General features: G+C 40.2%; 1 protein-coding gene across 2 annotated transcripts in view; it reads right to left on the bottom strand.

The window, feature by feature from the left end:
- The window catches only part of igsf21a (immunoglobin superfamily, member 21a), a 190,156-nt gene that overhangs the window by 39,035 nt on the left and 123,971 nt on the right, over window positions 1–27,150 (bottom strand). The gene's annotated exons all lie outside the window — the stretch shown is intronic.

Raw genomic sequence — 27,150 nt, forward strand, 5'->3', positions numbered from 1 at the left:
CCAGGGAGAAAAAAAGGTGTGTGTGAGGGTGTGGGGGTGCATGAGTGAGGAGGAGCAGGTAATGAATGGAAATCTTCCTGAGGCCCTCCAAAGAAAATCAACTTTTCAACATGGAGCCTTTCAGTCCCTGGGAAGGTGAACGTGAATATTTCATAGACAATCTAGTGTCAAGCACACCATCTTCCTGCACATGCTTCCAGTTCTGGGAATAAACAAAAAGCATTTTTCGAAACCAAATGAAGCAATGCCAAGTTTTATTAAAACTCTGATTAAACTTTATACAATGGATCCTCAGTTATTGTCATTGATCTGTTCCAAAAGCTCAGTCGAAAAAAACGCAACATTTATTCATTTTCTATCGCTTTTTCCTTAAGAAGGTCGAGGGGGTGCTGGAGCCTATCCCAGCTGTCTTCGGGCAAGAGGCAGGGTACACCCTGGACTGGTGGCCAGCCAATCACAGGGCACATATAGACAAACAACCATTCACACTCACATTCATACTTATGGACAATTTGGATTAACCTAGCATGTTTTTGGAATGTGGGAGGAAACCGGAGTACCCGGAGAAAACCCACGCATGCACAGGGAGAACATGCAAACTCCATACAGAGATGGCCGAGGGTGGAATCGAACTCAGGTCTCCTTGCTGTGAGGTCTGCGCGCTAACCACCCGTCCGCCGTGCAGCCCTTTTCAATCATACACAAGCAAAAGAGAATTCAACCACTGTACAATAAAACAAAAATAAAGTAAAATTTTAGCCTATCCCAGCTGTCTTCGGGCAAGAGGCAGGGTACACCCTGGACTGGTGGCCAGCCAATCACAGGGCACATATAGACAAACAACCATTCACACTCACATTCATACCTATGGACAATTTGGAGTCGCCAATTAACCTAGCATGTTTTTGGAATGTGGGAGGAAACCGGAGTACCCGGAGAAAACCCACACATGCACGGGGAGAACATGCAAACTCCACACAGAGATGGCCGAGGGTGGAATTGAACCCTGGTCTCCTAGCTGTGAGGTCTGTGTGCTAACCACTAGACCGCCGTGCCGCCCGAATATGATTCGATGCTTGTGTTTGTCTACAAAAGCAAATAACCGTCAGGTCTCTTAATAGCTGTGGCTGTAGGCAACCTCTTGATCTAGTTTTCATTAATAAACTATATACAATTATTGATGCTTCACTGCTATTGATTGATTCGGCATTATTGATTTTGTATGACCTGTTACTTATGATCACAAAGGTAACAGAAGTCAAAGGCTAAATGAGTAAAGTCCTGTTCAGCCATCTTTACACTTTAACAGACCCAGGATACAGCAATAGCTGTTAAGAGGTCAAAGTTCATGTTATTATTTCACAATCTGACAACCACCAGAAACCTGTGTTTCTGTCCATGAGATGGAAATACTAGTTTTGGTGTGTTTGCAGACTTTACGAGTATTTCCATGCATCATTATGCACAGGCAGCCATGAATAGTCATCCGCTCCCTCAAATCCCTTCACATCAGTCAGCTTAATGCATTCCCCAAAATTCCAATCAATATGTGGAGAATTTGTTCAGAGGAGCGAGCCACGATGGTGCAACTTGAGGGGGAGCTTCTCGTCAGAAATGCTAATTCACAGCTTGCGCGGCCACGCTTTAGGGCCCGTGAGATAACGAGAAAGGTCAACGCGGCGCCTTTTCTGTGTGTCGCTTTAATGTGTAAATCTATCAGGCACTCTTAAACAGACATGTCACAGCAATTAATTGATTAAAGGCAGGTGGGGATTTAGCTGCTGGCCTCCATGCCTCTGCGCTTCCACACCTCTTAATTGCTTATTGATGGGATTCATATGGTTGTAAATTAACCTTAGGCCACTCCATTAGCTTCCTGACAAGCCCGTCTCAACCTGGCACATCACAAGTTGTCTGACCAGTCAAGGACTTAACATTATGGAGTGCTGTGCCACCAACAATAATACGTAACCCAAATTTATATTAAATTAAAAAAAAATGTGGAAAATTGACTTCTGAAGTTGCATAAAATCTTTTTGATCATATCCCAGCTGTCTTCGGACGAGAGGTGGGGTACACACTGGACTTGTGGCCAGCCAATCACAGGGCACATATAGACAAACAACCATTCACACTCACATTCATAAATATGGACAATTTGGAGTCGCTAATTAACCTAGCATGTTTTTGGAATGTGGGAGGAAACCGGAGTACCCGGAGAAAACATGCAAACACACAGAGATGGTCGAGGGTGGGATTGAACTCGGGTCTCCTAGCTGTGAGGTCTGTGTACTAACCACTAGACCACCGTGCGGCCCCACACCAAGTCACATACTCAATAATTGTGCGGCCTCCATACATTTCTGCTATCCTCGTCTCTTGATTATGGCTTCAGTCGTTAGACCTCTTGTCAGTCATACAGTCGCTTTGTATCTGTGGGGGAGGCAGGGCCTCTAGCTTATACACAGCACAAGAGTGGAGTCTCGTAAGGACCAATGCAAGGCAGTAGAAATTAGGTTGAAAAAAGCTGAATAACGCAACCCAAATGTGGGAATATTAATAATGAGCAAGGTGACCTCAAATGAATGAGCAAGTATGCCAAATTTGTTCGAAAGTGATGGTGACATAAACAAAACAAACTTGCCCACCTAACCATATCCACACAACCCAGTTTTCCTATCTGGAAAAAAAAATAACTACACACAATAAATTGCTAAAGAAATGTTGCTCTTTGATATTGTTGAAAAGCAGCATTTCAGGAAATACTGCAAATGTTTGACAGAATTAGGACAAAGACATGTCATTTTCTTTAACATTTTTTAAACTCAGGAACAGATTTTCCCCCATTATTTGTTATACTACTTTTTTAACAGAATTAAAACAAATAAGACAATATGGAATGGAATACAATATGTTGGACCTACTTATGACGCACTTTGTTCGATCTACTTCGACCTGCAGTAGTCCCGAGCTGAAGATGAAAAATTCCATTATTCCATTTGACTATTTTGTGACTTTTTATATAGCTTCAAAATCACATTTTTCATTTGAAAAAAAACAAAAAAACTAATCTCGTTAATCTAATAATAATCACTGTTAAAGTGCAAGCGTTTGCTCGACAGATAAGTGCTTCTAATTCCCGACAAGTACCTTTTGCAAGAGCCGCAACAATCAGCGTTCCTGAGTTTGCGGAGATAAATATTTGAGCACCACCACTCTTGTTTCCTGCCACATGAAGCCAAAGAGTGCAATGAGACTCGGGCCGACAAATCTGACGTGATTAAAAGTGAAACCGCTGTACAAACACGCAGCTCCTGTGAAGGATTAGGTGCTTGTCGGAGTCCTTCTCCAGCAGTCTAATTGCTGTGCTGTCTTTGCCCACCTCTGCAAGCCTGTTTTTTTTTTTTTACTCTCAAACTTGCATATGAATGTAGTTTTTATAAAAATCATGATAGGGTGGATTATCCTTTAGACGTTTACAAATGGTGAAGCGATGCTGGTGCTTAAACTGTGCCTGAATCAGTACTTGACATATAAAAATGTGACATATCCAAAATCATTCATTCATTTTCTACTGCTTTTCCTCACAAGGGTCGCGGGGGGCGCTGGAGCCTATCCCAGCTGTCTTAGGGCGAGAGGCGCGGTCCACCGTGGACTGGTGGCCAGCCAATCACAGGGCACATATAGACAAACAACCATTCACACTCACATTCATACCTATGGACAATTTGGAGTTGAATGGGCTGCACGGCGGTCTAGTGGTTAGCACACAGACCTCACAGCTAGGAGACCCGAGTTCAATCCCACACTCGGCCATCTCTGTGTGGAGTTTGCATGTTCTCCCCGTGCATGCGTGGGTTTTCTCCGGGTACTCCGGTTTCCTCCCACATTCCAAAAACATGCTAGGTTAATTGGCAACTCCAAATTGTCCATAGGTATGAATGTGAGTGTGAATGGTTGTTTGTCTATATGTGCCCTGTGATTGGCTGGCCACCAGTCCAGGGTGTACACCGCCTCTCGCCCGAAGACAGCTGGGATAGGCTCCAGCACCCCTGCGACCCTCGTGAGGATAAGCGATAGAAAATGAATGAATGTTTTTGGAATGTGGGAGGAAACCGAAGTACCTGGAGAAAACCCACGCATGCACGGGGAAAACATGCAAACTCCACACAGAGATAGCCAAGAGTGGAATTGAACTCAGGTCTCCTAGCTGTGTGATCTGCTCGCTAACCACTAGACCCACGTGCAGCGGCCCTTGTTATTATTAAATGTTATTAAATGTCCTCCTATTAATGTTTCACTGTCACAATATGAAGAAAAAAATAGTTAATAGATACATCTGTGGTGACTTGTTGCATCTTCTTTGTTAGCTTATTATTATTATTTTTGGAATCTGCGTGCAAAGACAGATTGTGTGCATGGTGCTGTCAATTACTGGGACACTCTGTCAGGGGAACGTGCTGCACCTGTGCACACAAACTGGGTACACAGGTGCAGGAGAGAAGGATTCCAGCAGGAGAATCACTGCCTGTATTTTCATTAACAGCAACAGCAACGACTCCACCACTGATCTTATTCTAAATGAGATCATATAAGGATGAGTGGTTTAAATCGTCTGTGATTCTCAAGTTGGGGGGGGGGGGGGTTGAGACCCAAAACGTGGGTTATGTATCCATTCTGGATTTTTTGCAGACAGCTAGTCCCGCATTAGATTAAAATATGTAATACACAAGCAATGCTTGACTGGTTTTCTGTTATTGTGAAGCAAGCAAAGCATGGCATGAAAAGCAGGGAGGACCTTCAATATCAGTGCAGACCTGCCAATATGTAAGAATTTGTCATACTCAGCATGTGATTTGACTCTTAAAAAAACACTTATTTGCTTCAGTGCTCTCTGACTTAAATTGAAAATGTAGGTCCCAGGGTAAGACTGCTTGAGAAGCTCTTGTTGAAATGACTCTTTTTCAGAATATCCCGGAAATTGGCCGACGACCAGCCTCCATCTATAGCATTCCATAAGGAAAAACATTGTGGCATGCTTTGCACGTTTGCCTTTTTTCTATCCTCTGTATTCATCCCGATCCCTCCCATCATGCCACGTTTCACCCCGTCCTCTGTGTCCCATAACCCTCTATCATTCCTCTTGAAAAGAGAGGGGATTGGGGGGTTGAGGACACGGCAAATGGGATTGGTGAATGTGCAGAACAAGAGAACATTTATTGCTCCCAAGTGGGAGAGCTTCCTCTGGCCTCATAATTAAGGGATTTAAAGCTCTCGAGACAGCTGGACTCACAAGAAACACTCCCAACATCCCCTTGTGCTAAGCACCCTCGCCCCCAGTCCACGTCTCCAGGGCTTTGATCAAAGAATGAGCGCATAGAACAGAAACTCACGCTCGCTGTCATTGACAATATTCAGCGATAATATTTGTCTTGCAGCAATGTGAGAGAAATAAGTACTACATTTTAGCTGTAGTGCATCATTTGAGAAATCACACTAACCGCAAACTTACAGTACTGCGTTATTTACAGGGCACCCACAGGGGATGGCGAGCAAGCACCAGAGCTACTTTGTGTTTTTAATTTTCTTGTTTCACTTGTCAGTGCGGAGCCTTCATAATAGAGGAAGTGCTTTTTTTGTTTGTTTCCATCCACTGCACAGGAAACATTTCAGCTTTTACAGCCAGCTTAGAAGCGCAGCATATTTAATTTAGGTGAAACACAATTGTTGCCTTTTAAAACTGGAACATATATCCACTTGGAGATATCAGCGAGGTACCACTGTGTCATCCCACTGTGTTAAGCCAACAATAGAGGTCATGGCAACAGGCAGCAGTGGATGGTGACTATTTTGGGGGAATAAAAATAGTCAAAGAATAGTTTCCATTAGAAAAGTCATGGCTGCACATTATTCTTTTTTCTTTTATCTATGCCAGTGATGGAGTGATAGGCAGTAAAATATAATACAAATAATAAAAAACATTCGGGCGAGAGGCGGGGTACACTCTGGGCTGGTGGCCAGCCAATCACAGGGCACATATAGACAAACAACCATTCACACTCACATTCATACCTATGGACAATTTGGAGTCGCCAATTAACCTAGCATGTTTTTGGAATGTGGGAGGAAACCGGAGTACCCGGAGAAAACCCACACATGCACGGAGAGAACATGCAAACTCCACACAGAGATGGCCGAGGATGGAATTGAACCCTGGTCTCCTAGCTGTGAGGTCTGCGCGCTAACCACTCGTCCATCGTGTTGCCCTAATAAAAACATTCATTCATTTTCTACTGCTTTTCCTGGTGGCCAGCCAATCACAGGGCACATATAGACAAACAACCATTCACACTCACATTCATATTATTTATCGCTAATAATAATTATCATATATTTAATAACATTTAGTTATAATGAATGAATGACAATTTAGAGTTGCCAATAAACCTAGCATGTTTTTTTTTGTCATTTATTTTGGAACCCACTCATGCATAGGAAGAACATGCAAACTCCACACAGAGATGGCCGAGGGTGGAATTGAACCCTGGTCTCCAAGCTGTGAGGTCTGTGCACTAACCACTCAATCACCGTGCAGCCCTAATAAAAACATTAATCGATTAATTATTAGAATTATTATTATATCAATTTAATCTATAAATGCACTTCCACGACATGGTACATAATTAACCAAATACATATTCTTTTTATGACATTTTTTTGTGTTGTTGTGGTGACTTTTAAATGTAAAATACATACTTAGGCTCAGGGTGGGGAATACTTGGTGAGTCTACATCCACAGGAACATTGTTAAAATTGTAATAGCTACATTTTTACTGTGTTTTGATATGCGGTGAGTTATTGAAACACACTGAAAACTTTGTTTTCAAGTCTTGTCCCTTTGGTTACTACTTTGCATACTTGATACCTTTTTTTGCTTTACTTCTATTTCAGTTTACAAATATGTTAGACTTTTCCTCAAATAGCTTTTTTCAGCTTCTGACTGGCTGGAATTGCTCATGATTGTATGACTCTGGCAAAACATCTCAATATTGTCAATATATTTGTATACATTTTGGTTCCATTGTTCTGAGGTCAGTGAGGCTTAGCAGTAGGCAGCATGGCATGCAGTATCTTCACGAAAGAACCTCATATTGTACTAATTTTGCATCAAATTTAATGTCATTTTTAAAAAATAAGTACCAGCCTCAGATCAGAACAGATCTAGCCACACGGTGCAGAATGACAACACCAGCCACAAGACTGGGTGACTTAGTATAAGATGTTAACTCCCTGTATGATGCCGTACCTTTGGACAGGAAAAGATTGAGATAGATGGATCGTCAGAGCGTGTTGACCGTCCACTGAGGGATCAGAAGTCATGCAAAATGTTCCCAGTTGGGAACCCTGTGTCACTGATGCTATTACCTGTCCAGTTCAGAGATACTAATGCTAAGTGACGCAGGCACTTGAGAGTGTTAAGCATCCTTCAGTCACACTAAACCGTTCAGCCACTTCCTGTTGTGTCATGCGTGAAGCTCACATACGGAATCCAATTTGTCCTTCTCCTTGGTTCTAATTGTTCAGCGAGTGTCTCAAGTCCCTGTTCAAACGTTGAAAATGGAATTGTAAACTTTGGAAGAAGGACGCCATATTCTGTGTCTCGCCAATGGAAATTGCAGCTGCTCTCAGACACAAAGGCAAAATAAGAGGTCAAGCGTGAAGAGTGGAAACAGAAATACCCATTACTGCACATTAAACAATTAAGAATTTAAACTGGCAAGTTAATTGACTCTTTCACCTAATCCATTCAAAGTTAATTGCTTCAGTCTTGAGTCACTCGTACGATCTTGGCGTTCCTCGTAGGCTTGAGGATGTGAGGCAACTTTAGACAGGCAGCTGGAGGCGATGTACATTAGAACATTCCCTGATGGCGGTCTACATGCTAATTAGGAGCTCTTCTGAGAAATACTCAAGCTGTAGTTGGGCTCCAAACCTGTTTCATCTGAGAAAAAAAAACGTAAAACCACAGCCAAGAGGCTGGTATTGCATATTATGGGAAGTCAGAGTGCCTGGAATATTATTGAAATGCTCTACACATTAACAATGGGTTAGGGATGGCACGAGTCCCAGATAGTTCCCATTAAATAACAAAAAGGCTGTTTGATCACGGCACCTTTTCCTATGCTCGTATGTTGGATGGGATCTGTGGCTTGCATGCATCAGGATATACATAGATAGCACCTTTGAACATCAGCACCCCCATTGCATTATCCAACCATGACAGACAGCACCTTTAACCAGTTGTGTTTGTATACAATAATAATAATGCTTGGGCTGCCAACCGCCAGTGTTTGCTACATGCCATGATAATGTTCATTCATTCATTTTATCCTCACGAGGGTCACAGGGCTGTCTTCCGGCGAGAGGCGGGGTACACCCTTGACTGGTGGCCAGCCAATGACAGGGCACATATAGACAAACAACCATTCACACTCACATTCATACCTATGGACAATTTGGAGTCGCCAATTAACCTAGCATGTTTTTGGAATGTGGGAGGAAACCGGAGTACCCGGGGAAAACTCACATGCAAACTCCACACAGAGATAGCCGAGAGTGGGATTGAACTCGGGTCTCCTAGCTGTGATGTCTGCGCGCTAACCACTCGACCGCCGTGCAGCCTTTTAATTTCATTAATTAACTTTTTTGTGTAATCTCCATCCTGTCCTTCTCAACGCGACACCCTGAATGTCACAAAAATGGTGATTAATCATGATTAATTAGTTGAACCTATGTGATTAATCTGATTAAAATGTGTAATCATTTGGCAGCCCTACTATGAATGTTTCAAGTTAGGAGTACCCGGAGAAAACCCACGCATGCACAGAGAGAACATGCTAACTCCACACAGAGATGGCCGAGGGTGGGATTGAACTTGAGTTTCCTAGCTGTGATGTCTGCGCAATAACCACTCGACCTCCTTGCAGCCTGTTAATTTCATTAATTTTTTTTTTTTTGGTGTAATCTCCTTCATCCTGTCCTTCTCAACGCGGAATGTCTTCAGCGACACCCTGAATGTCACAAAAATAGTGATTAACCATGATTAATTAGTTGAAAATATGTGATTAATCTGATTAAAATGTGTAATCATTTGGCAGCCCTACTATGAACGTTTCACGTCAGGAGTACCCGGAGAAAACCCACGCATGCACGGAGAGAACATGCTAACTCCACACAGAGATGGCCGAGGGTGGGATTGAACTTGGGTCTCCTCGCCGTGCAGTCTGCGTGCTAACCACTCGCCCGCCGTGCAGCCCAAATTTTTTTTAATGTATTTTCCATCCTGGGCTTCTCAAAGCGGAATGCCTTCAGCGACACCCTGAATGTCACACAAATGGTGATTAATCACGCTTAATTAGTTGAAATATGTGATTAATCTGATTAAAATGTGTAATCATTTGGCAGCCCTACTATGAATGTTTTACGGAGAAAACCCACGCATGCACGGAGAAAACATGCTAACTCCACTGAGATGGCCGAGGGTGACAATATATTATAATTCGATTATATAATTTATTGCAATATAATAATTATCATCAAAATTAATAACCCATATTTAATAACATTTAGTTATAATGAAGAACAGTACCATTTCAAAATTGTACATTGAATCAGTCCTCTGTATTAAATATAAAGTACATATTGGTTATTTTTTGGGGCATTTAGTCACTATTGATCTTTACGTGTATGTATTCCACTCGCCTCACTGGCATGCATTAGTGCTACCATTCTGCCAGATCATTGCTCCGACTGGGCGGCGAATCCTGTGGAGGAGTAAGAGCATGACGCACGCAGACATGAACGCTTGTATCACGATGAGCGAGTTGCACGTGCACTTGGGTCGCCCATTAATCACTGCCATAGAATTCCAGCCAGAGTATAAACGACTTGCTCGTGCATTTGAATTTATCTCTTTAAGAAATGTGCTCATGTGTTCATATGGGAGAGCATATGGTGTCGCTGAGGCATTACTGAGCAATGGCAGCTGTCTGCCTCTCTCAAGCGGACGTCACATTAGGACAAATGCACCACCCGCATGCACCAATGTTGTCCTATAGGGGCTGCAAATACTGCTGGTTCATACCGCATGGAGGATAAAACAACATATCCTACAATAGTAATGAATTTGTGTTGTGCTATCCGGCTCCCATATGATAGGACATATGCTGTGGCTGTACTTGGCTGATGGTGAAGCACACTTGGCCTTAACGCAATGTGTTTGTAATGAGGACATGGGGGACAGACGTGAGGATTTGGCCAGCACAGTTTGAAGGTTGAGACAGGACAAAAGGGAGAGTGCTTTATTTGTTTATTTATTTATTTTACCCCCCCCTGCCTACATCCATGCCAGCAGATGGGACTCACCCTGTATCCTGCCCAGCATTAATTATGCTGTGACTGGCACCCTCATCCCTTAAGTTCCCTTAAATCCATTTGTTTTTACCCAAACACGGGGGTTTAGGGTTAGCAATCTGCTCCTATTTGGCCCCTATACCCAGCAATAGCCACGTATACATGTACGCAAATATTCCAATTCGGTTTATTTGCTCAAACTGAAAGAATGTAACTTTTGTATACACCTCATTCCGAAAGAAAAGTGCAAATCCGAATGAATATATAATGGGATTCACAGGGGTGGAATATTCCTTTTCCCAATCCGATTGATGGATCTTGTACCCGCTCAAACGGAAAGTTGAGTTCTTCTTCTTCTTCGGTTTGTATGCATTAGCGCCATCTGTGGAACAGAATCTAAACACTTCTATACTTTATTCACAAGTCCAGTTATATATAAGTCCAAAATATATCTATGTATATAAAACATGTCCCGAGTTTAATTATAAAATATTAGCAAGATTGAATTTGATCTTTTCCTGTTTAAATTTATCCTGGGTGCGTTCTTTCAGCGCATGATATGACTTAACACGCAGCTCGAGATGTTCTTCAGTTTTAAAAATGGAGGCGAGCAATCACCATTGGACTGCTGCGGAAAGTTTGATTTTGATACAAACTAATTTCAAGACTGGACGAACGAAAAACTGGCAAGTTTAAAACTTAATAAACTGGCGAGTTATTCCAACAAGTGAAAGAAAAACTCAAGAAAGTCGGTATCACGTGATGTTTACGTTTTACTGCACATGCCCCATTGAGTATTCTGGTTGATTATAGCGGCGCATGTAAACAAGAGGTTGGAATATTCCTTTCCATGGATACCATGGTTTTCGGAAAGGTCATTCGTAAATATTCCATTCGGAAAGAGAAAAACTCCTCATGTAAACGTGGCTAATGTCAATGTACATAGGCGCGTGTTCGAGTCCAAATGTCTCCATAAGAGTGTCAGAAAGCTTAGCTGTGTTGAATTTGTTCCATTTTTAACGACACCTAATTTCCACACCAATACAATGAAATTACACAAATCCAAACAGAATGGCTCCAGGTACTGAAGTGTCCGTTTTCGGACAATACGCCCTAACAGGTCTTTGAGAAAAATCTACATCAAGCATCCACAGCTGGGCAGGCGGCTCCACGCGCCACAAATATCAATATAATATAAACAGCATCCAGGGACGGGGAGGAGAATTCATATTTCAAGCTGACATGCAAAGGTTGTTGATGGGGAAGTTATGACAAAGACAAATATGGAGCCATGGAAAAAGGATTTTTTTTTCTTTTAATGGGAGGGAGAACACAGAACAATGACTGTGATTACCTTGTTCTTAACCTTTTATGAAAATATGTCATTAGTAGTCGAGCTAGTACTGCTGTTTCATTCGTATAGTATAGCTTATTATCATTTTAATATAGTAACTATGATATGGGTAATATATAATGTCAGTGTAAAGGTGACTATAGGGTGTTAGACAGTCGTAAACAGGGTTTCTAAATGTGAAAATATTCCATTTATTAATAAGGAATCCCACTTTACGGAAATTCACTCATCTGTGGGAAACACAGGAGTGCTGTAACACATTTTTAATTCAAATTAATTTTCTCTCTTTGTGTCTTTTTGACGTTATCACCAAGCAATTTCTACTAGGCCTTATTTGTTGCTCATGAAAGTACACAGTAATTGTTGTTTTTTGTTCTTAAGTTAAGTCCTTCCAAACAGCAATGGTGGGATTTAAGCTTCATAATATTCCATGTATATATACACAGAGGTATACAAAATACATCAGTGCCTATCTCCTCTTATTGACAAACATGATGGATTTCGAGGGCGTCAATCATTGTTGCAGCACTAATTTTTGTGACACGTGATTAGCTGTTTCACCCTGCAGCGGTGAATGTGGCGCCAGAGGCGGGAGCAAATATAGAGCTAGTGATGAACAAAACAAGGGTATGGTAAGTTTAGCATCAAAGTCCTGGCATATGGCTCTTGAAAACAAGGCCCAACTTATTTGTATCTAGTCTTCTGTGAGTTGAGTTGTGAGTACGTCAACTGCCAGAGAGAAGTGGGACGGTATTTTTTTTTATTGTCATTTATACAGAATTACCTAGGCATATGAGTGTCCCAATTAACAAGTGTTTTTTTTTAGATGTCAGGTATGTTTTGCTTTGAACTGTGAGTTAAAATTTGGGTTACTTAGTGCAAGTTAACCCTGCAGGTATAGCCAAGGACAGTTATTTGGGGGCTGGTGTCAATATGACCATGACTGAAGACAAGAATGGGGGTGCTGGAGCCTATCCCAGAATATCCTATTCGGCCGAGAGGCTGGGTACACCCTGGACTGGTCGCCAGCCAATCACAGGGCACATATAGTCAAACAACCATTCACACTCACATTCATACCTATGGACAATTTGGAGTCGCCAATTAACCTAGCATGTTTTTGGAATGTGGGAGGAAACCGGAGTACCCGGAGAAAACCAACAGGGCCACCAACCACCAGTATAAACCTAGAGCTTGTTTTTTTGTGCAGTGCACTGCACAAATATGCACACTAGAACTCAGATCTTACCTTTATGCATTCCCTCATAGTATCACCGCAAGACTGTGAATGCATTTATACTGTATTTTGACTGCTGATTGGATGAGCAAGTGAAGGGGAAGCAAGGTCAGTGTGTTCGTGTGTGAGATATGAAAAACATGACTTGAGAGTGTGTGCAGTGTGCTACCCCTGCTGGAACCTAATCATAACCATGACTACATGCCCCGAAAACTATTGGAAAAAAAAAAGTTTTTATTTATGAATGGACAGATTCCGTTGCCTTCACTGGCAATGATGTTGGCTCACCTATGTAAGCCAATGCTTCATATGTGGCGAGAAATCATCAAAACAAACACACAGATGGGCTTAAGAGAGAGATTTTGGAATTAGTACGGAAGGTTGAGCAGATCAAACATACTTTTAAAAAGTGGATACATGCTCCAACATCAACTTCACTATAACGAGTAGGAAGCTGTTCACAGATATACATGAATACATGAAAGAATTGGTCATAAAAATATCAGAGCATATATTTTCAGGTTTTTAAAAATAAACAAGAACTGATTCAGAAAATGAAAGAAATGCCTTTTTCTGCAGAGATAATTTAGGACAGGACCAACAGAATGAGATCATGACACACAAACATTAGCGTGAGTTACAGTTCTAACAATGCAGTCCCATTCTAACAGCAACATCATGCAAGGTTAGCCTTTTCTATGAAGAAAATCTAAATTACGGTGGAACCTTGGTTAGCGTACGCTGCAGTCCATGTTTGCAGCTGACTGATGGGTAGTAACCAGAGCTTTATTTTCAGATCGCCAGGCAACCCAAACAAAAACTATCCAAAACAATGCAATTTCAACAGATTTGTATTAGATTTAATAAAAATAATAGTATTGCGGTTGATACTCTTTTACTTATCGTCCTGATCATTTGGTTTGTTGAATTGTTTGTGAGGATTACACTTGAGTCAAAACTCAGGAGATAAATATAAGCTATTTACAGTTTATTATAGTTGGGAAAGGTTTGGTGAGGAGAAGGATTTATCCCTTAAATAACAATATGAATAATCACTATACAGCACATCTGTTTTAAATAGTGTCATTTGTTTTTACCAAAAAAAAGTAATTGTACTTTTCAACCAGCAGTCAAACTTAATCCAAACAAAGTGATCAACCCCGAAAGGACGAAAGTGAGTGAATGACATTGTCTGATATATTGCATATTACATAAAAGATGACTTTTACATTTCTCAGAGCCTTTTACATGTGCCACACATGTAAATACTCCATTTGCATGGAAATGACTATGAAGTATTACATCTCCACATAGTAAATATTCATGGGTTTGATTTGATCCGAGTACGTTTTATTAACGGCTGAAAACATGTCTGCACCTAATAGTCTTCTGGAGTAAGGCTGTCAAAAATAGCCTGTTAATTTCATTCATCATTTTCTACCGCTTATCCTCACGAGGGTCGCGGGGGGTGCTGGAGCCTATCCCAGAATATCCTATTCGGGTGAGAGGTGGGGTACACCCTGGTCTGGTGGCCAGCCAATCACAGGGCACATATAGACAAACAACCATTCACACTCACATTAATACCTATGGACAATTTGGAGTCGCTAATTAACCTAGCATGTTTTTGGAATGTGGGAGGAAACCGGAATAACCGGAGAAAACCCACGCATGCATGGTGAGAACATGCAAACTCCACACAGAGAGTGGGTGGGATTGAACTCGGGTCTCCTAGCTGTGAGGTCTGCGCGCAAACCACTCGACCGCAGTGCACCCCGTTAATTTAATTAATTATTTTTTTTAGTGTAATCTCCTTCATTCTGTCCTTCTGAACGTGGAATGCCTTCAGCGACAACCTAAATGTTACAAAATGTGATTAATCATGATTAATTAGTTGAAAATATGTGATTAATCTGATTAAAATGTGTAATCATTTTACAGTCCCACTGTGAATGTTTCACAACACTCCAGTCCATACTTTTTGGCATCTTATACCGTCAGTGAATTAATCCTACTCCATTTCTTTTAGATTTCTCTTCTGACAAATGAATCTTTGACAAAGGCAGCTTGGGGAATTTGTCATAGCGTCCCCTGGTAGCCGCCGCCACATTATTCCGGCCAAAAATCCCATTTTGTACTTGAACTATTTCACACTCAGGAAGCTGGCAAATGTTCTCCATTAAATGTGAGGCCTTTGCTTCTGGACTAGGTGGCTTTCACTTCAAGGCTCGCTTTTAATTGCTTAACTAGTTAGAAATCCCACTGCATTTGCAAGGGCGAGGACAGTCATTGAGCTGACTGGCATTGAAACACTTACAGAAATCACCAACCTGTGCCACATCAGAAAAAAAATGACCATGACAAAATAAAAGACCTTTCTGAAAACGGCGCTATTATGTACCTGCATAAAATTATAGTGTAATGCAATATTTCTTTCTGTAAAGCAATGACAAGAACACCAGATGAGCTATAAACTCTGCGGTTTTATCGGTTACTACGCTTGTTAAAAGGCAGGTTATACAATCGGAACACCATTCCATTCACCAAGTGGTTGTTGCGGAACATCCCACCATTTAGTGTGGCATGTCATTCCAGTTGATCGTGTTATTGTGTGCTACAGAAAATGTTCTGAGGCAAAAAATTATATTCCATAACACAGCAGCAACAAAACCATTAATTTGTTCATTTTCTACCGCTTTTCCTCACGAGGGTCGCGGGGGTGCTGGAGCCTATCCCATCTGTCTTCGGGCGAGAGGCGGGGTACACCCTGGACTGGTGGCCAGCCAATCACAGGGCACATATAGACAAACAACCATTCACACTCACATTCATACCTATGGACAATTTGGAGTCGCCAATTAACCTAGCATGTTTTTGGAATGTGGGAGGAAACCAGAGTACCCGGAGAAAACCCACGCATGCACGGGGAGAACATGCAAACTCCACACAGAAATGTCAGAGGGTGGAATTGAACATTGAGCTGTGAGGTCTGCGCGCTAACCACTCGACCGCCGTGCAGCCCAAAGACAAAACAAAGAAGCCAAAAACGTACCACTTCCACACGCAATAGGAGGAGAACTTATTTTCACTCTATCATGTTGGACATGCTGGAGCCTATCCCAGCTGTCCTGGGACCCACCCTGGACTGGTGGCCAGCCAATCACAGGGCACATATAGACAAACAACCATTCACACTCACATTCATATGAATGGACAATTTGGAGTCGCCAATTAACCTAGCATGTTTTTGGAATGTGGGAGGAAACCGGAGTACCCGGAGAAAACATGCAAACTCCACACAGAGATGGCCGAGGGTGGAATTGAACCCTGGTTTCCTAGCTGTGAGGTCTGCACGCTAACCACTCGACCGCCGTGCAGCCCGCAACAGAACCAACGATATAATATAATACCAATGATGGACTTCATTGTAAACAACTGTACAGAAAGTGTAAATAAATCAGTGTCATAATAACAATGAACACTTTTAGAATAGAAAAAGATGCTGAATGATGCCGACCATGATTAGGGAATATCTACAAAATAGGATTCCACATTCATAAAATTCATCTAATAAATATTTTCATAGTTGGAGCATAGAATTACGACCTACAAAATACATTATTAGAGCCCTCTACTCCTATAGTCAGATGAACACTCATATTATCCAGTATTGTAAATATAAACTGATCCATTTAAGTTATAATGCATACAAAATGGAAAGAAATATGAGTTCATATTTCACATAAGGATTATGAACGATGGGCAAAATTCCCCCAAAAAGTTCAGTTCCCCTCTAAGGTTCTTGGTTTTACGGAGAAAAGGCTAATAAACCAAAGCCAAACCAAAGAGATTCAGATAAAATTCAATATCTTTCAATATGCTGGCATTCTATGCATTTTAACAAGCAACAATATTAGCATTAAAATTGTCTATTGTCCTGTCAGTTCTGCTCTACAGCAGCAGACTGTCAATTGAAACACGTCTGATACAGACAAAAATAATTCACACATTGAGCTGGGACTTTTAATCAGCTGTTTTGAATGTTAAAAAAACACAGTTGAGATTTGAATGTACGTATTCCTAGTTGGTCCAGAGGTGCCTGGGAGGATTTTTGTTCTGTGCTGAAAGTCTGGACTGAAATGTGCTAATCAATGCAGAAAAAGTGAAACTTTATTATTTCTGTGAGCAAATTTCCATGTGAAAGCATACTTCTTTATTTCTTTGACAGACGTGTAAATGCAAAGCAGCGTTGTTTGGCGTCGTTGAGAAATGGACTGTTTTTTTTTCTCATTGTGATGATTTATTGGATATTCTTCTCAGGGTAGAAGATATGCAACATCAAGTCACTGTAATATAAAAACAGTAGACAAAAAAAGCCTCCACATCTCCTACTTGTGTCTTCAGAGTATACACTACCGCTCAAAAGTTTGGAATCTCATGGAAAGTCTGAGATATGGCTTTTTCTTGGCAGTCCTGCTATGAAGTCCAGCATCCTGAAGTCCTTCTTCACTGTTGATACTGACACTGGTGTTTTGACGGCTACTATTTAGTGCAGCTCTACTACACACTCTCAGATATTTGTCTTCTTGCACAGTTGTGCAGCGTTTTTATGTCCTTGTTAGACCCAGTTTGTGCTGCTCTCTGAAAGGAGTACTTGACAGCATGGGAAGAGATTTTAGTTTTAGTTGAGATTTTTAGATGGCTTTTTCTTGGCAGTCCTGCTATGAAGTCCAGTATCCTGAAGTGGCCGCTTCACTGTTGATACTGACACTGGTGTTTGACAGCTACTATTTAGTGCAGCTGCCAGGTGACGACCTGTGAGGCGTCTTTGTCTTAAACTACACACTCTCAGATATTTTTCTTTCACAGTTGTGAAGCGTTTTTTTGTCCTTGTTAGACCCAGTTTGTGCTGCTCTCTGAAGGGAGTAGTTAACAGCATGGTAAGAGATTTTAGTTTAGACTTTTAGATGACTTTTCTAATCATCTATTAGCCTTATAAAATGATGAACTTGGATTAGCAGCCATACCAGGAGATTGATGCAGAGGATTGACAGTTGTTGATAGTAGGCCTTTATGCAAAAATGTACATCCTTCTTTGAAAATCATCTGATTCATTTTAATTGTTTGTGAAATGCATGAAATGTTTTTTTTTTTTGGAAAACAAATACATTTGCAAGTGATCCCAAACTTTTGAGCCATATGTAGATGTTGATTAAAACACTTATGGACACATTTTCAACATAAATTCTAATATGGCATTGACAGGACAAACCAGTCAAATTGATTTATTGACTGATCAACATCAGTGGCACATTTCTACGGCAGCATAAAATATAAAATAAATAAAATCAAACAGCAGTTATCGCTTCAGATGCTCAAGTCAATTCGTAGAACTACAGCACAATACAACTGTATTTAATTGAATCTCTGCTTTTTGGGAGTACCTGTGGAACACCCAAGGACAATGTATGCACTGGTTGTCAAAAAGGAGAGTCTGAAAGGAGGAATTATGAGCGAGACAAAAGGCATTATTGTAAACGGGTTTGGACAAAGCGGCCGCTAAGTGATGTGATGAGAAGTAACGGACAAATTCTAATTCTGAGTGAGCTAACAAATGTGTCGGTGTATTTGTCTTCATAAAGGAGGGTGCCAAAAACGCCCCTCGTGCCCTGACAGAAATAGCTGAGCTTTAATTGTAAGTCAGGTTGTGCGCCGGCTTCTATTCCAGAGTCATTCCGTCACAATAAGATAGAAAAAGTGCTACAATGCTCCTAGGCAAAGTCACGGCCAGCAGCCACCGCAGTGGGAGAGGTTCATTATATGGTATAAAGAATCATTTACAGAGCATGGTTAGCTATGGTGGAGGCCAATCTGACAAACACATTGGCTTTGGCACATACAGTATGAGGCTGCATACTGTGTATCTCTGCAACCACTTCCACTATGCTACAGAGGCTTTAAATCTGCAACTCCCTTCATAAAACATAGCATTACACTTTTTGCGCTGGTTTCTTTTATTGCAGAGTTACAGGACATTTTTGCCATAAAAAGTCTAATTTGAAATTGGATTGGAAACAGCAGACCTGATCAGCGAGCATGCATTTCCTTCCCGAATATCGAAAAAAGTTCCCCAAGATTCACATCCAGGCCCCTTGCTCTTTACTACTTCTACAGCAGGGATTCCCAAAGTGTGGGCCGTGGTGGTACTGCAGGTGGCCATGAGAGGTCATTAAAATATGATTAGTGTTTGCAAATATTATTTTCTAAATTTTTTTTATTGTAAAATATTTATTGCACAATTTAAAAAAAGTGTTATTGACCTGTCACAATATTTTAGGAACCATATACAGTTTATGATTGGAACGTAGCTCTCCGTTCATCATGCCAGTCTTGAATGCAGTTATGAAAAGTATGACAATAAATTATGTTTTGTGTGTACACCACAGATTAAAAGTTTGGGCTTCCTTTATTCCCCTGCTTTCATTTCGATCCTGAATAATAATAATAATAATAATAATAATAATAATAATAATAATAATAATAATAATAATAATAATAATAATAATAATAATAACAATAATAAAAATTATAAATAATAAAATAGTAAATAATAAATAATCCTCAGAGCATGTAACATTATTATTATTATTATTATTATTATTATTATTATTATTATTATTATTATTATTATTATTATTATTATTATTATTTATTAAAATTATAAATAATAAAACATTAAATAATAAATAATCCTCATTATTATTAATAATAATACAAATAATTATTATTATTTTATGATGATGATTATTATTATTGGCTATTATTATTTTACATTTTTATTATTATTATTGAGTTAAGTGCTCTGAATGCAGCATTTCGTCTATGTTCTGTTTATAGGACAAAGGTGGGTTGCAGACATGTTTTAGATTTTCAAGTGGGCCCTGAGTCGGAACGTTTGGGAACCCCTGTTGTACAGTATTATGATCACATCATCATGTACATCATTTCAAACAAATAGCTAAATAAGATTCCTAAAGTTTAAACATTGATTCGTGGATTAAAGCAGACTGAATTATTTGAGCAGTGAGTGTCATATCAACAACTACTGTGGTTATATTTTAGAAACCCTACTGCATTCCTCCCTATAGGGATCTTGTTAGGTGGAGACAGCAGTAAATTACCGCTAAGTTGTGTTATTCACAGAATGGCAGCAGATTTCTCGCCACCAAAGCACACACTGCTGCGGCATATAGCAAATATGGAAGGAGAGGAGATTGTGTGCACGGCTTGATTTCCATAAAGTCTTTCTACAAAGAGATTTGAGTGTGCAGAGCTAGGAAGCAGATGCTGCTGTGATGTTGATAGTTGAATTGAGCGAACCGCACTCCTTCCATCCATTGATCACAGCGTTATATAAATCCTGATATGAAGGTTCCGCTGGCCAGGTGAGAGTGGAGAACGTTAAAAGTGGAATATATCGATTTCAGTGTGAAACCGGACGGAGTTGAAAGCTTAATCCCTGTCAGTAAAATACGGTGACCTTTCTTCTTTAAATTATGTTGCCTCAGCGAATGAGCATTGAAGTGGTGGCCGGTTTGATAATATATTTTGTAAAAAGGTTCACCGGCCGGAATCGGCACACTTTCTCCCAGCTTGAACCATCACTCAGTGGAAGGGGAGTAATGTCGTCCACTCATAAAGGGTCCTTTTTGCAATCATTTTACTACAATAGAATGTGTTAGTGAATAAAAGGACAGATGCACGGTGGTCGAGTGGTTAGCGCGCAGGCCTCACAGTGAGGAGATCCGAGTTAAATTCCACTCTGTGTGGGGTTTGCATGTTCTCCCCGTGCATGCGTGGGTTTTCTCCGGGTACTCCGGTTTCCTCCCACATTCCAAAAGCATGCTAGGTTAATTGGCGACTCCAAATTGTCCATAGGTATGAATGTGAGTGTGAATGGTTGTTTGTCTATATGTGCCCTGTGATTGGCTGCCGACCAGTCCAGGGTGTAACCCGCCTGAAGACAGCTGGGATAGGCTCCAGCACCCTCCGCGACACCTCGTGAGGAAAAGCGGTAAAAAATTAATGAATGAATGAATAAAAGGACTGATGCACGGTGGTCTGGTGGTTAGCACACAGGCCTCATTGTTTCAATTCCACCCTCGGGCATCTCCTTGTGGAGTTTGCATGTTCTCCCTTTGCATGCGTGGGTTTTCTCCGGGTACTCCGGTTTCCTCCCACATTCCAAAAACATGCTAGGTTAATTGTCCATAGGTATGAATGTGAGTGTGAATGGTTGTTTGTCTAAAAGCTGCTAAAATTATCAATGTTGTTTTTGTTCATTTCATGTCATTTGAATGGCAAGGTTTACAGCTAGCAAAAATAATCAGCATTTACTCTTTCAAATATTCATTCATCTCCTCTTTTTCTCCTCAAGTTCAGAAAAATCTGCACACTGATTAAATTCAGGGCTACAGATGGCTTCCATGGCCTCCTAAAGCTCATTCTTCTTTCCACTATTTTATTTTTTTTATATTTTTGCATGTCTCCAAGTCCTTTTGTGTGTCACAGATGAGTGTCAAATCTCAAAGAGCTTAGACCGCGATGACATAATCTCTTTTGGAAACGTCTGACACTTTTCACACCTAAAGTGTACTGGGAGGATAAAGAACCTCCAATTGATGTGGCCCATCTGGAAGGGATGTGTTTATGTACCCAGAAAAGGAAAGGGAAAAAAAAAGTAATTTCAGAGTTAAAGCTAAGTTAAAGTGTGTAGAGTTTTGAATTTTAATTAAAACCACACTGGGTGTAACGATTCGTTTTTAATAACGATTTGATTCGTGTCACGAAGGATGATTTGGTTCAGTAATTTTAAATTAATTAAGTAACTTTTCAGCCAAAAATGTACCAGTGTGACTGTTAATAAACACCGGGATACTCAACAGTGCAAGTGGAGTTTCTTAGATTGCCATTGTTTTTTTTAGGTAAGGGAATCAGCTATGAATTATTAATAATGTTGACATACTTTAGAATATATTACCAATGAGGTAAAAAAAAAAAAAAGTTAAAAATGCAATACAAAATCAGGAGTGTGGTATAACTTGCCATGATTAATTATTTACTATAAATAGTGCAATCTGGGGCTTGAATGATTATTCATATAATTCAAGTAACTCGATTACAAAAATAAATATAAATAAATAATATAAATATAAATAAAATATACAATAATTTTTTTCTGCTTCAATGAATCGTTGCAGGTTGGGTCCGATACCTGCAAATATGATTATTGCTGGATTTCCCGTCAGATTTGGATTAGCTACCCTTTTTGTATTACTCATTTAATATAGAGAAACAATCACTAAAAACAAATACACTAATCATATACTGTACTGTGGATTCAAGGCCGTGCAAATTCCCTGATTTTTGGTCCAATTATTATTTTTATCCTACAGAAATCGGGCAAATTATTCACAGAAAAGTCATCTCATTCACCGTTAGTCAATAATAACAAGTAAGTATGGGATTATGCAGGTGATACATGAAATTTTGCACTTTGTTCAGTAGCCCTTGAAGGCAACATCGTTGTGTGCTGTGACTAGCCAAAATATTATAAATATTATCATTCATGAACGGTGAGTATTTAAAAATATGTAAGGACTTAAACCTGCTTATTATGGTGAGAGTGAACAATGGTAATTGAAGAGGGAAGTCGATGGTTCCGGAGCTAACCGCCAATTCTAAAATTGGAGGAGAACACCAACGGTGCGTTAGATTCCGGGTAAGATCTTTGCTTCATTGGCTGACAGACTCAAAGAAAGCACCAAGGTCGACTGTGAGCCACCAAAAAGTCTTCACAAAGCTAGCTATAAGCGACAGACAGGTGATTTCATATCATGTTTTGCTATAATTAAAAAAAAAAAGTTTGAAATATATCAAACCATCTTGTGGAAAGCTATTAAAGACTCGGGGAGACGTACGGCCTTCTTTCATCCTTCTTGCACTTTGTAGCCGACATTCTCCACGTCACCGATGCCCTTGAGTTAGTCTCTTGAAAGTTTAATTAAATTTTAAAATAAAATGTACAACTGCCTGGAGAGGATGAGCTGATTCAGTTACAACAGGAAATGATAAGACTATCTGATAAGTTTTGTCAAACACACACACACACACACACACACACACACACACACACAAAATGAATCTATTTTTATGGCTTGTCAGGAAAAAACGTTGTATCAAGTGAGGTGATAGTGAGGTAAATGGTCAAGGGACCGTTATCAGCTTCTCCTTTGCAACCTCCCTTGATGGAGAGGAGGCACCTGGTTGGGGAGCAAGTGATGAAGACATCCAAAGGGAGGTGAACACACCACGAGGAAATGGCGCTTCCACTTCACAGTGTGGAGAGAACAAAAAGGAGACATCAGGGGAGCCGTTGTGTTCCATATCAGACATCCACGTCTCAGGATGAGCGAGGGAGCCATGAAAGGAATCATGAAAGACAGTACAAGGTTATTCTAAAGTGATGCTCTAAAAGACCCTGGGAATACTTTGAAAATGTATTCGTATGTGTTTTAATTGTGTTTCTTTGGTATAAAATGCTGACTTGTGAAAAGTTTTTTTCCGTGTAAGTCCAACAAGTTTGTGCTGAGAAGAACCTTGGACTTGCATCACATCATCAAACCTGACCTGACAGGCTGGTGTAAAACTCACTCAAATGTTTCAAAGCATGTGATATGGAAACACAGCATATAGTATATATAGCTTTGCAAGTATTGCCCTCACAAATGTGACTTAAATTGTAGTATTTATTCCATGAAATTATATTCATTGTAGTATTTGTAATGAAAAGGACCAATTTGTAGCATAAAGATAATATTCAACACGTTATATATCAAAAATACAGTAGTAATACAACTTCAATACAACTTCACTTAACTCTGAAAAATAAGATATTCTTTGAGAAATTCCCTTGGGAATACATTCCATTTAAAAACTTAATTTTTTAAATTACATTTGAACTTTAAAATGCACAATACCAGAAAGTTAAAAGGACCCATTATGCAATTTTTTTGGGCCCTTTCTTTTGAGTTGTGGAGTCCTATAGAGCAGCTACACACAACAACCAGCACATAAAGCTTTCTAGTTCTTCCAGAATCTGAACCTATTTAGCTGTATTTCTTTGGATTTCGTGCTTTTCGTTTTCACTGGCCCACCTCTACAGACTGGACAGTCCGAAGTTTCTCATAAAAAGAGGTTACTTCTAGATGTCTCTCTATGGTAAGTAGCTTTGGCATTTTAGCGTTAGATTTTCTACAGCAATGGTAAAGTCTAATGTGGGCATTCCATGTGTTTTGCAGGACTACCGATATTTAAAAAAAAACTAGCAACCCTGCTACTTGTATGCACACTCTATAATGCTACACAGAAAGCACTTTTGCTCCATGATTACACAAAATCAACAATTAGGACACAGATAAATTGTTACTTAATGCTTGCCCTTCTGACTTTGACACAACCAAGAAACATTGGAAAGGCGCCCAGTGTGAAATGCAGTTGACAGATTCAAATGCATTTATTTTGCTTGTAGGGAATCAGAAAACAAATGTGGCTTTCCCTTACGAGTAATTCCTAGCAACGTAAACAGAGAAGCAGAGTTCAGGGTAGGGCGTGAGAAGCAGAGCTTGGGGGAGAGAAGACAGTGTATCACGCCTACAGCTACGCTTATAAGGAAGCCTGCACCTCTGTGACATCACAAAAAGAACAGTTTGGCAACACCCTCTGGAACAGAGCGTTTTGAGCCATTTTAGGGCTCACTTCCAATTGCACAAACCGCATCATCTGAAACTTTGGCATCGCTTAACACGAGAATACAACATTCTAAATACATTTATGGGCCAGAAAAGTGGAAAAAGCATAACAGGACTAATGACACCAAAAGTTTTGGTTGCTTTCTGTTTGCTCTAATGCATCAGAAGTATAGCCCTCTGATTATGGTGTAATCACAGCTATGGTCTTCTTTCCACTTCCATCTGTTAATACAGTCGTAATAAAGCCTAGTAATCTCAGTGAAATTAAAATCAAATATCTTCAAACCATACAATACACATTGTTTTATAAAATTCAAGCATTTTCAGAGCCTATACGCCTTTGCAACCTTAGCTAAATGAAATAATAATCTGTTAAAAAAGTGGACCCCTTGTAACATTTATTGTATATAAGCAGCGAGGGGAGTGCTCCTAGATTAATTGAAGACAAAAAAGAAAAAAAAATAGGAAGGAAGGAAATGTATCCAGAGATTGAGCGTTAAGAATTCTTCACATTCCGTGGAATGAACTGAAGTTTTTATTTTGCGTTTGGGGCACAAGTGAGGACACTAATTGGCTGCATCCAGCAGAGGCATTGTTGATGCATCCTCAACAAGTTTGCTTTCTAAAGAAAAAGCAATGGAAGTTTGATAATTCCTCGATGGCAGCAATAATTGGCCACACTTATGTAAAAACTCCGTAGAAACCGGAGTTCAGAACTTTCAAGGAAAGATTCTAGCATCAGTTTAAAATAACAATCAATTGATGAAAAGATGGTTAATATTCCTTGTGATCTATTTCGGAACTTCAGTAGAACGTCACTAGTTTGATATCATTCATGTCAAATATAGCAGATTACATAGCTGGCAAATGGTGCCCATACACAAATGATCTTTGCAAAAGGTCCCACACTGCTACTCTGCCACGACGGGTGTCTCATATCATCATTGAAGGAAAGTTACAACATTATTAATGCAAGACAGTCAGAAGCCACTGTACCCTGCAGGGTCTAATAAATATCTCTCAATGTCACATGCAGTAAACGCTGTTTGTTCATTGCCACAGCTTAAAATTTCTCGGTACTGTGGTTCCAACCTCTTTAAGATAAATGCCATGCCATATGGTCACACTTGCAGCGGCTTCTGCTGGGTTGAAACCAAAGCCTGCAGGGTGTCTGGCCAGGGTAAGATGAAGTGAGGACATGTCTCCGGTTCTCAAAAAGAGTGAAGACCGGTGTGTTTGAGGAGGAAGCAGAAATAGGCCATATCCATTGTGGTAATAATGGCGGTCATTAGGGGGAGAATTCACAGGGTGCTGAGTTTGCTGATGTTGTTTTGGTGTGGTTGGGAGCAACAGTTCTCAAGCAAGTGTTGTGTTTACGAACCAAAGTTTTTATTCATTTATGGGAGTTCATCATAACATGGATGAGCATGAACCGAATATTACATGTACTTTTTATTTATTCGACCTGTATTACACTGGATTGTGTCAGAGCACAAATGGTGAACTTTTTCATTTTATATGTGAGGATAAGTGCAAGAAAATGAATGAATGAATGTTTGTTTAATTATGAGGTATACTTTTGTAGTGTTAAGTTGCTGTGTGATGAATTTAGTGTTGTTCTCAGTAAGATTACACTGTGACTCAGACTGTTATATTGCCATACTGATATTTAAATATAATGACCTTAATGACCTTTTCAACGGGTTGACAAGTTTGTTGTGAGTGCAGTGATAGCTGGTGATTGGCTCCTGACAAAAAAAAAGCTACCGTTTACTCACATTGTTGAGATTTTGACATTTCCTGACTAGCTTTTTATTTTTAGGACGGTCTCTGCTAATCTTCACGATAGCTTCGGGCATGCAAATGGAGCATGATCATCCTCCGACATAAACTACCACTTCAGTTCCAAAGCAGCAGAATATGAGCTGATGAGTGTGACGCAAGAATCTGAGACACATTTTTCTGTATGAAATGAGTGACAGCGGAACAAGGCTGTGTAAAGAGGCATTATCCACAGTGCCTCACTGATGACTACTTGGGGCAAATACACTTTAAATGAGGCTGCACACAGCTAGGAATCACAGGTTCGATTCCCTGCTCTGGCAGTTTGCATGTTCTACGGGTACTCCGGTTTCCTCCCACATTCCAAAAACATGTTAGGTTAATTGGCGACTCCAAATTGTCCATAGGTATGAATGTGAGTGTGAATGGTTGTTTGTCTATATGTGCCCTGTGATTGGCTGGTGACCAGTCCCGCCTCTCACCCGAAGACAGCTGGGATAGACTCCAGCACACCCGCGACCCTTGTGAGGATAAGCGATAGAAAATGAATGAAT

This window comes from Doryrhamphus excisus, chromosome 18 (genome assembly GCF_030265055.1).
Source record: "Doryrhamphus excisus isolate RoL2022-K1 chromosome 18, RoL_Dexc_1.0, whole genome shotgun sequence".
Taxonomy (NCBI): domain Eukaryota; kingdom Metazoa; phylum Chordata; class Actinopteri; order Syngnathiformes; family Syngnathidae; genus Doryrhamphus; species Doryrhamphus excisus.